General features: G+C 38.7%; 5 pseudogenes across 3 annotated transcripts; all 5 read right to left on the reverse strand.

Moving 5' to 3' along the window:
- Positions 1-814: 814 nt before the first annotated feature.
- Positions 815-2,000, reverse strand: LOC104715924 (F-box/kelch-repeat protein At2g24250 pseudogene; annotated as a pseudogene).
- A 943-nt stretch (positions 2,001-2,943) lies between these two features.
- Positions 2,944-4,885, reverse strand: LOC104713872 (F-box/kelch-repeat protein At1g64840 pseudogene; annotated as a pseudogene). Its single transcript, XR_015567029.1, has 2 exons — positions 4,559-4,885; positions 2,944-4,375 (listed from the first exon to the last, which is right to left on the reverse strand). The product of XR_015567029.1 is annotated as an F-box/kelch-repeat protein At1g64840 pseudogene (transcript).
- An 806-nt stretch (positions 4,886-5,691) lies between these two features.
- Positions 5,692-7,352, reverse strand: LOC104713873 (F-box/kelch-repeat protein At2g24250 pseudogene; annotated as a pseudogene). The gene is made up of 2 exons (XR_015567030.1): positions 7,213-7,352; positions 5,692-7,040 (listed from the first exon to the last, which is right to left on the reverse strand). The product of XR_015567030.1 is annotated as an F-box/kelch-repeat protein At2g24250 pseudogene (transcript).
- An 855-nt stretch (positions 7,353-8,207) lies between these two features.
- Positions 8,208-9,299, reverse strand: LOC104715925 (F-box/kelch-repeat protein At2g24250 pseudogene; annotated as a pseudogene).
- A 3,259-nt stretch (positions 9,300-12,558) lies between these two features.
- On the reverse strand, positions 12,559-14,324 carry LOC104713874 (F-box/kelch-repeat protein At2g24250 pseudogene; annotated as a pseudogene). Its single transcript, XR_015565983.1, has 2 exons — positions 14,041-14,324; positions 12,559-13,879 (listed from the first exon to the last, which is right to left on the reverse strand). The product of XR_015565983.1 is annotated as an F-box/kelch-repeat protein At2g24250 pseudogene (transcript).
- Positions 14,325-15,484: the final 1,160 nt, after the last annotated feature.

Raw genomic sequence — 15,484 nt, forward strand, 5'->3', positions numbered from 1 at the left:
AATAAATATCCCAAAATTTTTGGAGTTATACAACGAACAGTTCCATTAAGCCGTGTTCCACTCCTCTCCAATATAGAAAGTGCAACAAGATAATGATGATTATATAGAGTTCTAAGAACTACTCAAAACTTAAATTTAACTTCAGCGTTAGGAGTGAACTGAAGTAACAGAACCATCAAGATCTGCAGATTCTGGAATTCTCTTTCTTGATTGTTCGAAAGATTCAATGCATCAGAAACAACCCACCCATAAACCCCAAATTGCTTGTTAGTTGCACTTACCATGTTCCTACAACAACCTGTTTTGTTTATGGAGACAGAGTTAAACTTTATGCATGTTGTCCTGATTATCACTTGCTTTCTTGAAAGCTTGAATCACAGAAAAAAGCTCAAATATGATACATTATTACAGAACTCATGATTATCAAGATCTTCACTATCCCTAGGACTCGAACTAAAGACGCAGTGTTACTGTTTGCCGCTTTCCGACCAGTTTAAACATGAAGATGCATACTGATATTTACCCATGGACTACGCTGCGCAAATATCAGTATATCACTACTTTTAAACCAAAATATAGTAGTCATAGTCACTCAGAAAAAAGCAATCTACAACGATTAAAAAGCTTTGAACAGAATAGAAGCTGTATGAGGGTATGACATAGTGGACGACATTGCTGCTATGCCTGCAACAAGATTGATAAAAACATAGCTGCTTACAAACAATGGCTAAAATCAGATTTCAGAGAATCGAAACCTTAAATACTAGTGATCCAGTATCCATAACAGTGGCTGACATCAGATATCACACAATCTAGACGTTAAAATCCGAGGACAAGATCAGAATAACCAGTTATCGGAAGCTAGAATTTACAGCCTAGTAGTGCTCAGCAGGGAAAGCCATGATCGGAAAGGATGTGTTGAGTTTAACCAAACAATTCTTCCATGAGTTTCTTGTATGTACTCCGTATATATAGGGGAAAGCTATATCTCTTGGCAGCTGGGTGAACAAAATCGAGTTTTCAGTCAAACCACAACCATGAGGAAGCTCCTTAACTGAGCAAGAGAAATTTCCAAAGTGACCAGTAATAAAAAATACATGGTCTCCCAGATTGCTGACCTCAACCCATGTACCAGCCTTCTCATTAAGCCTACTTACTCTACAGGTTAGCCTACTAAACTGTGATACACCATCTCCTGGGATGATTGTCCTAACGAGGAAAAGTTCATCATTCCCACATGGAACCAGAAAGTGTACGTGATCCTGAGGTGGGGGGAACAGGAGAGTTACCTTCAGCGAATAAGGATCGATAACAAAAACTTCTCCCGAATGAGATGCATAAAATCTGCCTCTAAAAGTGACTATATTCGAGCATACACCATGTGGGATGTTCTTGAGCCGCTTCCACCTCTTTTCGACACTTGCAAACACCATAAAACAGTTATAGCAGCTACGAAGCACAACAAATTCTCCTCCTCCCTCCTTGTCAACCGGAAGAAAAGCCACGTGACTTGTTTCCCAGTCAATCAGTCTGTACTTATGGCCCAGAGGGATGATCTGGCAGTCACGCATGTTCACGAAGGTTGGCACAGCTCCTGGAATAGTCACTTCCATTGAGCACTCAAGGGGAGATGGAAGAAGCTCCATATGATTATCTCGGCTTATTGCTCCTAGAAAATACTCACAAGGCAACACAACATTACGAGCGGTAGGAGGAGGAGTTTTGACTCTAAAGAGGAACAAAGGGATCTTCTCCAGGGTGAACAAGTCTTCGCTTTCGCTTTTGAAAGTGGGAATAGAGTAACGTGGGCGTAAAAGGGAAGAAGGAAAGGCAAACGCGGATCGCCACGAGGTGCAAACAGAGCGAGCATGAACTACATCGAAACAGTTGTTCTCCTTCATATTCTTGGAGATAAGGTGCAGTAGCTCTTCCGGGAGCTGAGACCAGTCTGGGTACAAAGATGATATCTTCTCCTTCTTCTTCGTTGCAGGTTCTGCCATGTCTACAATTTCGACAAAACCTGAAAGAAAAAAAAAAACAATATCTGCTCGAACCTGGCAATTTGGTACTGTTGATTGTGAAATTTGGCTGTGTGGATTGTGGAAGACGCAACCTACTCGTGAAGATTTGTTGCAGTTTAGGTATCGGCCGCTAAAGAGAAGAGAAAGCCTCTGTCTTAGGCAGAGGAGATTTAAAATAAACAAGGGAGATGGAATTTTGTTGGGCCGGTGTGTGTAAATCAAGTGGTGTCGGTTAAGAATTTGTGTTTTGGATAAGCTTGACGTTTCAAGATGCACTCTGATTGTTCATTCCTTACATCCAACTTTTACCTCGAACGTTACATGGAACACGGAACACACACAATATTTTCAAAATACCAACCACTAAAAAAAGAAGCCACAAGAAGTAGATAAAAAAGCATATAACAGAGTAACATTGTAGCTTGATTCGCTGCCATTACAGAAGAAGTTTTGTTTAACTCCTTTCTTACAGTGTAGAATAACCAGCAGATTCTGGTTCTCTTTCTTGATTCAATGCATCAGAAACAAAACAACCCATCCATAAACCTCGTACCGTTGCTAGTTAGTTAGTTGCACTTTTACATGTTCCTTAACCTAAACCAACCTGTTTTGTTTATTTAGACACAGTTTTTAAACTTTATTCATGTTGTCCTCCTGATTATAACTTTCTTTCTTGAAAGCTTCCCTGAATCACAGAAAAACCTCAAATTACAGAACTCAAACTATCCCAAGGACACAAACTAAGCAAAACCATAGTCACTCAACAAAAGCAATTACAACGATCAAAAAGCCTTGAACAAAATAAAAGCAAGTTGAAATGAGAGGGTGTGATATAGGGGACGACATTACTGCTATGCCTGCAACAAGTTCGAAAAGAACATAGCTACTTACAAACAAAAGTAAGAATCTTCACACAGATGTATAACACAATGACTACGAATTCACTGCCACCACTACTTTAAACCAGAATGTAGTCACTTACAGAAAAGAAATCTACAACGATCAAAAGGCTCTGAACAGAGTCAAAAGCAAGAATAGAAGCTGCTCTATGCTTGCAACAAGTTTTGATAAGAACATAACTGAATTCTAGAGCTTAAATCCAAACGACTACTTAAAGAGTTAGAACCCCCCAACAAATGTCCACAAGGCTAACTATGGTAGACTTGCATTTACAGCCTGGAAGGCCACCATCGGAAAGGATTTGTTGTGGACGATCACACGATTCTCCCTAGAGGGTCTCCAACAATCGACATCGTCTTCAAAGTATTCCGTAGGTTCTCCATACTTAAAGGCGGAGGTTACACCGCCTGGCTGATTAATGAACAAAATCGAGTTCCCATTCAGACCACAACCAAGAGGAAGCTCCTTAGCAGAGAAAGAGACATTTCCCAGCCCTCCAATAATCAATACACGGTTTCCCAAATCCTTGACTTCAACCCATGTACCGGTTTTCTCATCGAGCCTACTCGCTCTACATGATACCCGTTTACTATCTGCTACATCAAGATTGTGGAAGGTTGTTTCAACCAGGAAAAGTTCATCATTGCCAAATGGAACCAGCGAGTGTACTGGCTGAGGTGAGGGTAACAAGAGAGTCACCTCCAGCGAATAAGGATCGATACTGAAAACTTGTCCAGGAAGAAAAGCTGCATAGAACCTTCCTCTACAAATGAATATATCCACGCATATACTACCCAAAGTGTTGTCGATCTCAAGCGGCTTCCACCTCATTTCCTCACTTGTTAACACCAGCAAAGGGGCACCGCGAGAGTATATGCGAAGCACAACAAATTCTCCTCTTTTTCCCTCCTCCTTGTCTAGCGGAAGAAAAGCCAGGCCATTAAGCTTCTTACCAATCATTCTGTACTGATGGCCTAGAGAGAGAATCTGACAGTCAAGCATGTTCATCGAGGTTGTGTCAGATCCTGGAATCTTGACTTTGACTGAGCATTGAAGAGGAGACGGAAGCAGCTCCAAATGATCCTCCTCTGACTCATCTCGGCCAATCCCTCCCATAAAATACTCAGCAGCATTAGCATGAGGAGCTCGGAGTCTAAAGAGGAACAGAGGGAACTTCTCGTAGGTGCACAACTCTTTGCTTTCTGAAGGAGGGAATGTGGGAAGAGAATAGCTTTGGCGTAAAAGGGAAGAAGGAAAGGGAAATGCGGATCGCCACAGGGTGCAAACAGAGCGAGCATGAACTACATCGAAACAGTTCTCCTCTTCTAGATGGGTGGAGATGTGGTAGAGTAGCTCTTCAGGGAGCTGAGACCAGTCTGGCATTATCGATGATGTCTTCTTCTTCGTTTCGGGTTCTGCCATGTTTTGCTGATGACGAAGACAGAATCTTACTACTGCAATTTCGAAATTTGAAAATAAAAATCACAACTTTTTTTTTTAAGGGTTTATGAGCAGAGAAGATTTAAGCCCAAAACCTAATTTGCATTTTGATATGATTCTAGAGAAAATTAATCAATCGCATTACAATACTGGAACTAAGAAAACATATCCAGTTGGATTAAAGAGATAGGTCGTACCGTAACGCTGGAAGGAAACGTGGGAGCCGATGATGAAGAGTGAGAGAGAGTGAGAGAGAGAGAGAGTGATTGAGATAAAAGTTTAGAGAAATTGAGCATAAGGAGAAAGTATTGCTTCCGTTTTAGCCATTTTTGTTGAGCGACAACCGAAAAATTGAACACTATCTGGGAATTTGGTAGTGTTGAAGTTGAAGTTGAAGTTGAAGGTGAAGTTTCGCTGAGTGGTGGCGTAGAAGACGATTGAGATGGTGTGTGAGAGAAGCTTTTTAAGGTTGGTGAAAGATACGAGAAAGCTACTGCCTGAATGAGAGTCTTAGGATTTTAATTAACAAGGAGATGAAATGTGGTTCGGAGTTAAATCGGGGAGATAACCAAAGAGACTAGATTGGCTCAAATCAAGTGAAGCCGGTTCAGAATTAGGGTATCGGGTAAGATCAAGACGGACGGTGATGATGTTTTGGATAAAATGTTGTTAACTGAAAACAGTTTATGATTTGAAGTCATTCAAATAAGTTTTTACTACTAAAGCTAATACAAGTCTCTTCATGTTTAATTTGTGTTTTTGATAAAAGAGATTATTGATTAGGTTACATGGAAACGGAAACAGATACACGGAAACGAAACGTTTTGGAAACGGGAAACGATTTTTTCAAAAATTAAGTAATGGAAATGTGTAGGAAACGTATATATACATATATATATATATTTAGATATATAGATATAATAAATCTTCAAACATAAAAACTATATTAAAATAAATCTGAAACAACACAAATTCAAAACATAAATATTAAATAGTTTAATTAAAAGTAAAACGGTAAAAAAAAAATAATCATTCAAAATCAATTTTTTTGATCAGCATCGCCATATATTTAGGGATTTTAGCTTTTAAGCTACTAATTATATTATATATTTTTTATCATTATATTTATCATAAATTCTTATATTTTTAATTTATTTATTTATTAAATTTTGAAATTATAAAAAAAGAAAACGAAAACGGAGTTTCCATCGTGTTTCCAAACAGAAATTTTTAGAAATAGTGTTTCTGACTTGTTTCCGAGTTTCCGTTACCGAAACGTTTCGGAAACGGGAAACGCACCTCAAAATGAGTTTCCATGCAACATAGATTATTGAGATAGAAGCGATGTTATGTAGACACAAAATTTCCAAAATAGATCACCAGGTATCGTTATCATTTTACAGACATTAATTAAAAGACTCTAACGAGGAACAAAATCATAGGAAAAGTTTGTTTCTGAATTATATAGAATGTCACTGGTATCCACTGAAAGATTTTATGGCCTAGCAGACTAGCAGTCTGCCCGAAGAGCCATGCCATAACCAGAAAAGATGTGTCGAGGATCATTACAAGATTCTCCGTTGAGGATCTCCATCAACTGAGAGATCTTTTACCGCGCGGTTCATGTATGTACTCCATACTTATAGGTAAACAAAATTGAGTTCCCACTCAAACCACAACCATGAGGAAGTCCCTTAGCCGAGCAAGAGACAATTCCAATAATCAATACACGATCTCCCAAATCGCTGACCTCAACCCACTTACCAGCCTCCTCATCTAGCCTACTCACTTTACAAGCTACCGGAGTAAAATCTAATACACCACTTGTTGGGAACGTTACCTCAACAAGGAAAAGCTCATCATTGCCAGATGGAACCAACCAGTTCCTACTTCCCGGCGACTGATGAGGAGATGGAAGCTCCAGAGTCGCCTCCGGCGAATAAGGATCGATGACCAAAATTTCTCCGGAAAAAAAAGTTGCATAAAATATAAGTGACTATACCCGAGGGATTATCATCAGGGACGTTCTTAAGCTGCTTCCACCACATTTTAGCACTTGTTAACACCATCAAAGCTATAGAGTATGCGAGAAGAACAACAAATTCTCCTCTTTTTCCCTCCTCCTTGTCTAGCGGAAGAAAAGCTAGGCCATCAAACTTCCCACCAATCAACTTGTACTGATGGCCTAGAGACAGAATCTGATTCATCAAGGTTGGGTCAGAATAAGATCCTGGATTATTCATTTTCACTGAGCACTGAAGAGGAGATGGAAGAAGCTCCATATGATCCTCCGCTGACTCATCTCGGCTTATTCCTCTCAAGAAATACTCAACAGCATCAGCATCAGCATGAGGAGCTGGGCGTCTAAAGAGGAACAAAGGGACCTTCTCGAAGGTGCACAAGTCTAAGCTGCCTTCTGAAGGAGGAAACGTGGGAAGAGAATAGCTTTGGCGTAAAAGGGAAGAAGGAAAGGGGAATGAGGATCGCCACAAGGTGCAAACAGAGCGAGCATGAACTACATCGAAACAGTTCTCCTCCTCTAAATGCGTCGAGATGTGGTATAGTAGCTCTTCAGGGAGCTGAGACCAGTCTGGTATCATCGACGATGTTGATGATGTTTCGGGCTCCGCCATGTTTGCTGATGACAAAGACAGAATCGTACTGCTGCAATTTCGAAATCTGAAATAAATAAAAATCACAACTTTTTTTTTTTTTTTTAGGGTTTTTTGAACAGAGAAAGATTAAAGCCCAAAAAACTAATTTGCATTTGAATTGATTCTTTTAGCAAAATCTCATTACAATATTGCAACCAAAAAAACAGATTCACTTGATTTAAAGAGATAGGTCGTACCGTAACGCTGGAAGGAAACGTGGGAGCCGATGATGAAGAGTGAGAGAGTGATTGAGATCAAAGCTTAGAGAAATTGAGCATAAGGAGAAAGTAGTATTGCTTTCGTTTTAGCCATTTTTTTTGAACAAGAGAACCCCAAAAAAACAATATCTGGGAATTTGGTAGTGTTGAAGTTGATGGTGAAGTTTCGCTGAGTAGGGAAGAAGACGATTTACAGATGGTGGGTGAGAGAGAGAATAACGTCACTAAGCTTGTGTGGAGGCCTACTTGTGTATTTTGTCATGGGCCATTAACTTGATTTAGGCCCAAATAAAATATATTTTGGTGGTCCATATGGAAGATGGAATCGACAAAAGAATTAGAGGAAGTAACAAGTAAAGGAGAAGACCAGAAGAAGAAAATTATGTTAGACTAGTCTTAGAGGTAAGGGCTAGTCGTAGTTGTTGCCAAGTTCTAAGTGTGTGTGTGGTAAGAAACCACTATTAAGTATGTGTAAGTGGTGTAAACAATGTAGACATTTTAAGTTTTCTCTCTTCTTTTTTCATGTCTTTGTTAGAACAAGAAACTAAACAAAGATAACGAGAGAGTTGAGTTTTTGTCTCTGTTCAAACAGAGGAGAGAAACAGAGATAATTTATGAGAGAGCAAACTGACCTCAAAGAGTGGAGGAGGTCCGAAATGTCAACAAACATGTATATGAGTTCTTGCCAGAAATCTTTGGGGTTAATTAGGGAGCGTTTGGTTTTTGTTCATCACATAAGCTATGAAAGTTATTCAAATAAGTTTTACTCCTAAAGAAAGGAAAAACTCGTGGAGATTTATTACAAGGGGGAGTTTAAAAAAGGGTTCAAAGCGTCACTGACGTAAAGTTTTTGCACCGTAGATGTTTAATTGGTAAGCATAAAGCATTAAGAAAGCATTAGTTGGAAACATACCCAAATGCTAAACATGCTGAAACAAGTCTTTGCTTATAGCTGTCCAACTCATCAAAACAGTCTAAAGTTTCCAACCGGAAAAATTGTCCACGATCATCACATCTTTCTCCCCTGACGGTCTCCAACAGTTGAGATCGTCTTCTGAGTTTCCGGTATGTACTCCATATTTATAGATCAAATTTACATAGCGTGGCCCATGGCTGAACAAAATCGAGTTCCCACTCAAACCATGAGGAAGCTTTTTAGCGAAGCAGCAGAAATTTCCCAAGTGTCTACAAATAAACAATACACGGCCTCCCAAATCGGTGACCTCAACCCATTTACCAGCTTCCTCATCTAGCCTACTCACTCTAAATTTGATTTCAATATGAAAGGGGAAGATTACCTCAACCAGGAAAAGTTCTTCATTGCCGGACTGAACCAGATAGCTAAAATTCTCAGGTGAGGAAAACAGAATAGTAACCTCCAGCGAATAAGGATCGATAGCAACAACTTTACTGGTAGTAAAACTTGCGTAGAATTTGTTTCTAAAAGTGACTATATTCGTGCATCTACCATTTGGGATGTTCTCGAGCTGCTTCCACCTCATTTCTACACTTGTTAGCACCATAAAATCGTAAAGGAAGCTACTAACCACAACGAATTCTCCTCCTCCTCCCTCTTTGTCTAGCGGGAGAAAAGCCGAGCGATTGTGTTCCCTACCGATCATTCTGTACTGATGGCCCAGAGGGATGATCTGGCAGTCAAGCATGTTCATCATCATCAAGGTTGGATCATATCCTAGAATCTTCACTTTTACTGAGCACTGAAGGGAAGGTGGACGTAGCTTCATATGATCATCTGAAGCATCTCGGCCTATTGCTCCTAGAAAACACTCATAGGGCAACTCAGCGGCAGGAGGGGTTCTAACTCTAAAGAGGAACAAAGGAACCTTCTCTAAGGTGCACAAGTCTTTGCTTTCTAATGGGAAGTGGGGAAGAGAGTATCTTGGGCGTAACAGGGAAGAAGGAAAGGGAAAAGTGGATCGCCACGAGGTGCAAACAGAGCGAGCATGAACTAAATCAAAACAGTAATCCTCTAGATGCGTCGAGATAAGGTGCAGTAGCTCTTCCGGTAGCTGAGACCAGTCTGGCATTATCGATGATGTTGCCATGTTTGCACAGAAAGTTACTGGCTTACTGCTACGATTGTAAACAAACATGAATATAATAGAGAAGGGTTAATCTCAAAACAGTCTATATAATACAGAAAACAAAAAAAGCACGGCAGTGCACTCGTGACTGGTTAGGGGATATTAAATCACTGAGCTCATTACAGAGACATACCTGGTGTAATTGACAAACTATGACTATACGAAACCAATGATGGAGAAGTTATCGGAGGAAAAAAAAAACCCTAATAATTTAGGGTTCAGTGAATTTTGTGATAGATAAAATAAGAAACGACTAAGAAAAAAATAATGACTTCCTCTCTTTTCTCATCTAAATCTGATTTTATGGTTTGGTTGCGGTTCAAGTTTTTCTGCGCTCTACCTTTTTCAAAATCTAACCATAAATTTGGTTTACGTTTCAAATTGGTTTCAGATTGGTTTTATTTTGGTTCGGTTTACACACTTTGTTTGCAACGAATTATATATTAAGCTTAAGCTATTAATATGAGATCCAAATTTTGCGTAGTTACGCGGTGTGAGAGAATGAAAATAGAGGTCGTAAACAAAAGAGATTCATCTATGCTAAAAAAAATTAGTTTTAAACTATAGAGATAGAGAATCAATGTTGTATAGCAAATTCCATGCTCTTCTTCTGTTGGACAGATGAGTTTTGGTAAGGTTTTCATCACTAGTTATTTTTGATTAAAGACAGTAGCATCTGAGAAAATGAAGACCTTGAGACTATGATCAAGGAATTGAGTAACAAAAAGCCAGTTTCAAAATGTCCTGCATTATTATGTTAAGGAGGTTTTGTTCAAACTTTAGAGTAACTTTTTGCTCTTTTTGAGGAATTGTTTCACAAATTCGGTAAAACCTTAGAGCAACTTCTATTGGTGAGATACTCTCTTGATCTTCATCACTCACTTTGATTAAAGACAGTAGTTCGGAGTTGTCATGATCATCACTCTTATGAGAAATCCTCTGCTTTCTGATTAATGATTCTTCTTCTATTCCTTTTTCTTTTCTTGAAAGAGTCCATATCTCACATAAAATGCTAAATATCACTATCCCAATTAAGACCACAAATTTAAGCACAAGAGTTACTATTTGCCGCTTTCGGACCAGTTTAAACATGAAGATGTCTACGGATATTAACCTATAGACTATGCTACGCAGACACCACTACTTTAAACCAGAATGTTGTAGCCATATTTACTCAACAAAAGCAATCTACAACGATCAAAAGGCTCTGAACAGAATCAACAGCAAGAATCACAGCTGTTTGAGTGTATATAACTGTACATAGTGGAAAACGTTGCTGCTATGCATGCAACAAGTTTGGCTTAATCATTCTAAATAGCTAACTTCAGCCCATGTACCAGACTCCTCGTCTAGCTTAATCATTCTACATTTTGATCGACTAGTACATGGGCTGAAGTTAAACAGACCCTTACAAAAGAAGTTGGGAAGACTTCCTCAACCAAGAAAAGTTCATCATTGCCAGATGGAACCATATCACTTTGTCACTTCAGATACTGCAAGAACAACAGGAGAGTCACTTCTAGCGAGTAAGGATCGATAACCACAATTGCTTCAAGAAAGACTGCATAAAAACTTCCTCTAAAAGTGACTATATCCGAGCATAAGTCATATGGGAGGTCCTTAAGCCGCATCCATCTTATTTCCACACTTCTTAACCCCAACAAATAATCTGTTTCTAATATTTAGTATCCCAGCTGATCATTCTGTACTTATGGCCCAGAGGGAAGATTTGGCAATCATGCATGTTAGTAAAGAGGTAAGATTTTGCAGTCATGTATGTTACTAAAGAGTGTATTAGATCCTGGAATCTTGACTAGATTTGTATACTGCACAACCTGGCGCACAACAAAAGATCAGTGGCCAAGAAAAGAGTTGATGTATAGTGGTGTGGTGGCTCAAGGTTTCAGTTTTGGACAGTGTGAAAATGTTGGAAAAGTTTCCAGCTTTCAGGATTAGAAAGAAGATGACACCATGATCATCAGGACTTTAGTCTGGTTTAAAAAAACGTTGGCATAACATTTAAAAGTTTTCAACCCGAACATGTCATGGTGAGTAGTAAATAGCTACAGCTGCCTGAAAATTCACCTTTTCCTAATCTGCTCGTAAGGGCGTTGGTCTGTTTTTGTCTGCTAGTTGTGCTTTCTTCCAGTCACAAATTTTGGAAATCAATAACAAAAATTATGAAATGCTCATACTTAACATCGTACGCTCACAAAATTTTCAACATATCAACCTCTACAGACTAAATTACGAAAGGCTCATGCTTAAAAAAAAAAAAACAGTGGGTGTGATAACTTTCATGAGTTTCTCTCTCATGTATATTGCTTACTTACTCTTAGATCCTTTTCAGAAACAGAACAAGCCACAAGAAGATAAAATGCACAACATAGTAACGTTGTAGCTTGATTGGCCAGGTGTGTGGCTGCCATTACAAAAGAAGTTTCATTTAACCCCCCTTTCTTACAGTGTAAACAGAGTAATTCTCAACAATTCTGTCACCAACCATGGAACATTTCTCAAAGATCAGATTGTAGTTATAAAAAGCGAACCAATTTAAGCGAGATAACACTGAATATCAAGTTCTCAGTCTACCTAATTCTTGTGCTGCCATGGAAATCAGAAGCAATCCAGATGGAAGTTTAATATATCAATTCTTCCTCGTATGAACTAAAGTCCCCCATCTCACATGTTTCAGAACGAGAAAAGCTTATTAGAGCTGAACGCTGCCACAGACATTGTTCTATAGGCAGGCATGTAATAGCTCGATACAGAACCTAAAGGCTCGGTGCAATAGCTCGATACAGAACAAGAATCTACGACGATCAAAAGGCTCTGCACAGAGTTTAAGAAAAGCTAGAATAGAAGAAGCTGATTGATGAGGGTATGGCATATACGTGCAACACGTTTGATCAGAACATAACTGAGCGTTCAAGGAAAGTAAAAACAAAGAATCCCAAACAAATCTCTCTAGGCTAACTGCAGTAGACTTGCCTTACACTAATAAGAACATTATTTAAGTTACCATTAAAAGGTGGCTTGGCATCCACAGGTCAGAGGCCAGTCAGCTACAGATCGAGTATGTATAGTTCGAGCTTACATATGATGTTGTAGAATTTTTGTCAGAAACATGATCAAGAACACAACCAAACACAGCTTTGACAGTTCGTGAGACAAGTCATGGTTGTCTAGTGTCATGGGTTGATAGTTAAAACAAACTAAATATTAAACAACTACTACCATTTATATAGTCTCCAGTACGAATGGCTAACATCGGATACTACAGAATCAAAGGAAAACATAGTCTTTCCATCTAATTAAAGCGGAATAACAGGTATCCAAAGAGAGAATTTACAGCCTAGCGTTCAACCTGGAAGGCCACGACCGGAGCAAATTTTTTGAGGATCATCACACGATTCTCCCTTGAGGATCTCCAACAATTGAGATTGTCTACCGCGTTTCCTGCATGTACTCCATATTTAAAGGCGAAAGTTACATTGCCTCGCAGATGGGTGAACAAAATCGAGTTGCCAGTTAAACCACAACCATGAGGAAGCTCCTTAGCTGAGATAGAGAATTTTCTCGAGCGTCCACCAATAAACAAGACACGGTCTCCCAGATTATTGACCTCAACCCATGTACATGCCTCCTCATCAAGCCTCCTTACTCTAAATGTTAACTGACTAATATCTAAATCTAATCCATCAACAGCTGGGTAGGTTCCCTCAACTAGGAAAAGTTCATCATCGCCACATGGAACCAGATAGTATATTTCATGAGGCACGCGTAAGTGTACGGGAGACAGAAGAGTCACCTCAAGCGAATAAGGATCGATGACGAAAGTAGTACAGGAAGAACGAGATGCATAAAACCTGCCTCTAAAAGTGACTACATCCCAGGATGAAGCACCTCGGATGTTACTAAGCCGCTTCCACCTCATTTCAGCACTTGTTAACACCAACAAACAGAGACGGTATGTGACAAGCACAACGAATGCTCCTCCTCCTCGCTCCTTGTCTAGCGGAAGAAAAGCCACGCAACTAAGAGGCCGACCCATCATTCTGTACTCATGTCCCAGAGGGATGATCTGGCAGTCGATCATGTTCATCAAAGTTGGCACAGTTCCTGGAATCTTGACTTTCACTGAGCACTGAAGAGGAGATGGAAGCTCCATATGATCCTCCTCTGACTCATGTCGGCCTATTCCTCCCAGATAATACTCTGAAGTCGACACATCATCAGCAACACAAGGAGTTAGGACTCTAAAGAGGAACAAAGGTACCTTCTCGAGGGTGATCATTTCTTTAAGATCTCTGTGTAGCGAGTACTCGGGAAGAGAGTAACTTGGGCGTAGTAGGGAAGAAGGAAAGGGAAATATGGATCGCCACAAGCTGCAAACAGAGCGAGCATGAATTACATCGAAACAGTTCTCCTCTAGATGCTTCGAGATGAGAGGCAATAGCTCTTCAGGGAGCTGAGACCAGTCTGGCATTATCGACGATGTTGATGAAGAAGACATAATCTTACTGCTGCAGTTTCAAAATCTGAAATAAAAATCACAACTTTTTGTTTTTAGGGTTTAGGAACAGAGAAAGATTTAAGCCCATTTGAATTGACACTACAGCAAAGTCGCAGAAGAAAATTAAGAAAAAAAAAAACAAACAAACATCCAAGATTCACTTTGATTTTAAGAGATAGGTCGTACCGTAACTGGGAGAACAAAGTTGGAGCTGAAAAGGTCTTATGAAGAACTCGAAGGAATAGAGAGTGGTTTGTTCTTAAGCTTTAGAGAAATTGAGCATACAAAGATATAATTGTTTCCGTTTTAGCCATTTTTTTTTGTTGAAAAACAACAAGAAAAGCCACTATCTTTCTCGTTTGTCCCAAATAAAAGAAAAAACCACTATCTTTGTCAAACCCAGAAAAGTTGGTACTGGTAGTGTCCAAGACGCTTTGAGATCGATCAGTAAAAGAGAATGAGAAAGTTTCTATTTGATAGAGAGACTTCGAATTTAAGTAACAAGGAGTGGGAACTTTGGTTCGGGAAATAACCGAAATGATTGGCCGGTTCAATTCAAGTGAAGCCGGTTAACAATCCGGGTTTTCCAACTAGATGGAGACGGACGATGTTTTGAATTAGAGCTCAGCTAGCCAATCAAGTACGCAGGTCAGGTTCGGTTAAAATCCGATTGGGTTTGGATTCTTTGGATAGGAATAAGATTAAAAACATACAATATCTATATATATATGTTCTATTTTTTTCTTTGTTTTTTTTTTAATCATTTTAAGTTAAACTCAAGATAAAAATTAAGAGATAATAAAATGTTATCATATTTTAAAAATTAAACTTAACTTATATTTCGATAAACTAATTTAAAATATATCACAAAAATAAGAACCTTTCTTATACATCTTCAAATTTTCACGAATCATTAGTACAAAAAGATACAAGAATCTGAATTGAAGAGTTTGAGTACAGAAACTTAAAGTCGACGTCTAAAGCAGTTTTTGTACTAGTTCCAACGTTAAAACAAAAAGTAGTACAAGAAGCTGAATTAAAGAGTTTGAGTACAGAAGCTTAAGGCCGACTTGGACAAGCCAAGTGGCGGCTGTTGAGCTAGATAAACATATTGAATGGAAGATTCAAGATGCGATCATAGAGAAAAACTTTCCTATTTGTTGTATAATATAAAATTCTTATTTGTTATATAATAGAAAAATTGTCAATCATAGGGGTTGTACAATTGTTAAACTCTCAATTCATATTTATTGTATAATAGGAAAGTTGTTAACACTTAATTGATATAAATACCAAAAAGATGCTTCATGAAGATTTGCACACAAGATGTGTAGTTTCGAGATATGCACACAAGATGTATAGTGTCGTCCCATCAACAAGATAGAAATATTTTTTGATGGTTTATTCAGCTAGAAAAAAAATAACAGACATAATAGTATTTGTATCATATGCAGTTATAATTGCTATCTTGTTTTAGTGAATTTGTTTTAGACTAGATTCGATAATAGAGAAAAAATCTAACCCATTAACAAAGTACTTAAGTATATAGAGTTAGCCACAAATATGCGTTTTCACATCTAAAGTCTTGTATTCAATATTATTTTGAGATTTTAGAGACGACATTAACCTA

This window comes from Camelina sativa, chromosome 9, assembly GCF_030686135.1.
Source record: "Camelina sativa cultivar CO46 ecotype springtype chromosome 9, ASM3068613v1".
NCBI lineage: Eukaryota > Viridiplantae > Streptophyta > Magnoliopsida > Brassicales > Brassicaceae > Camelina > Camelina sativa.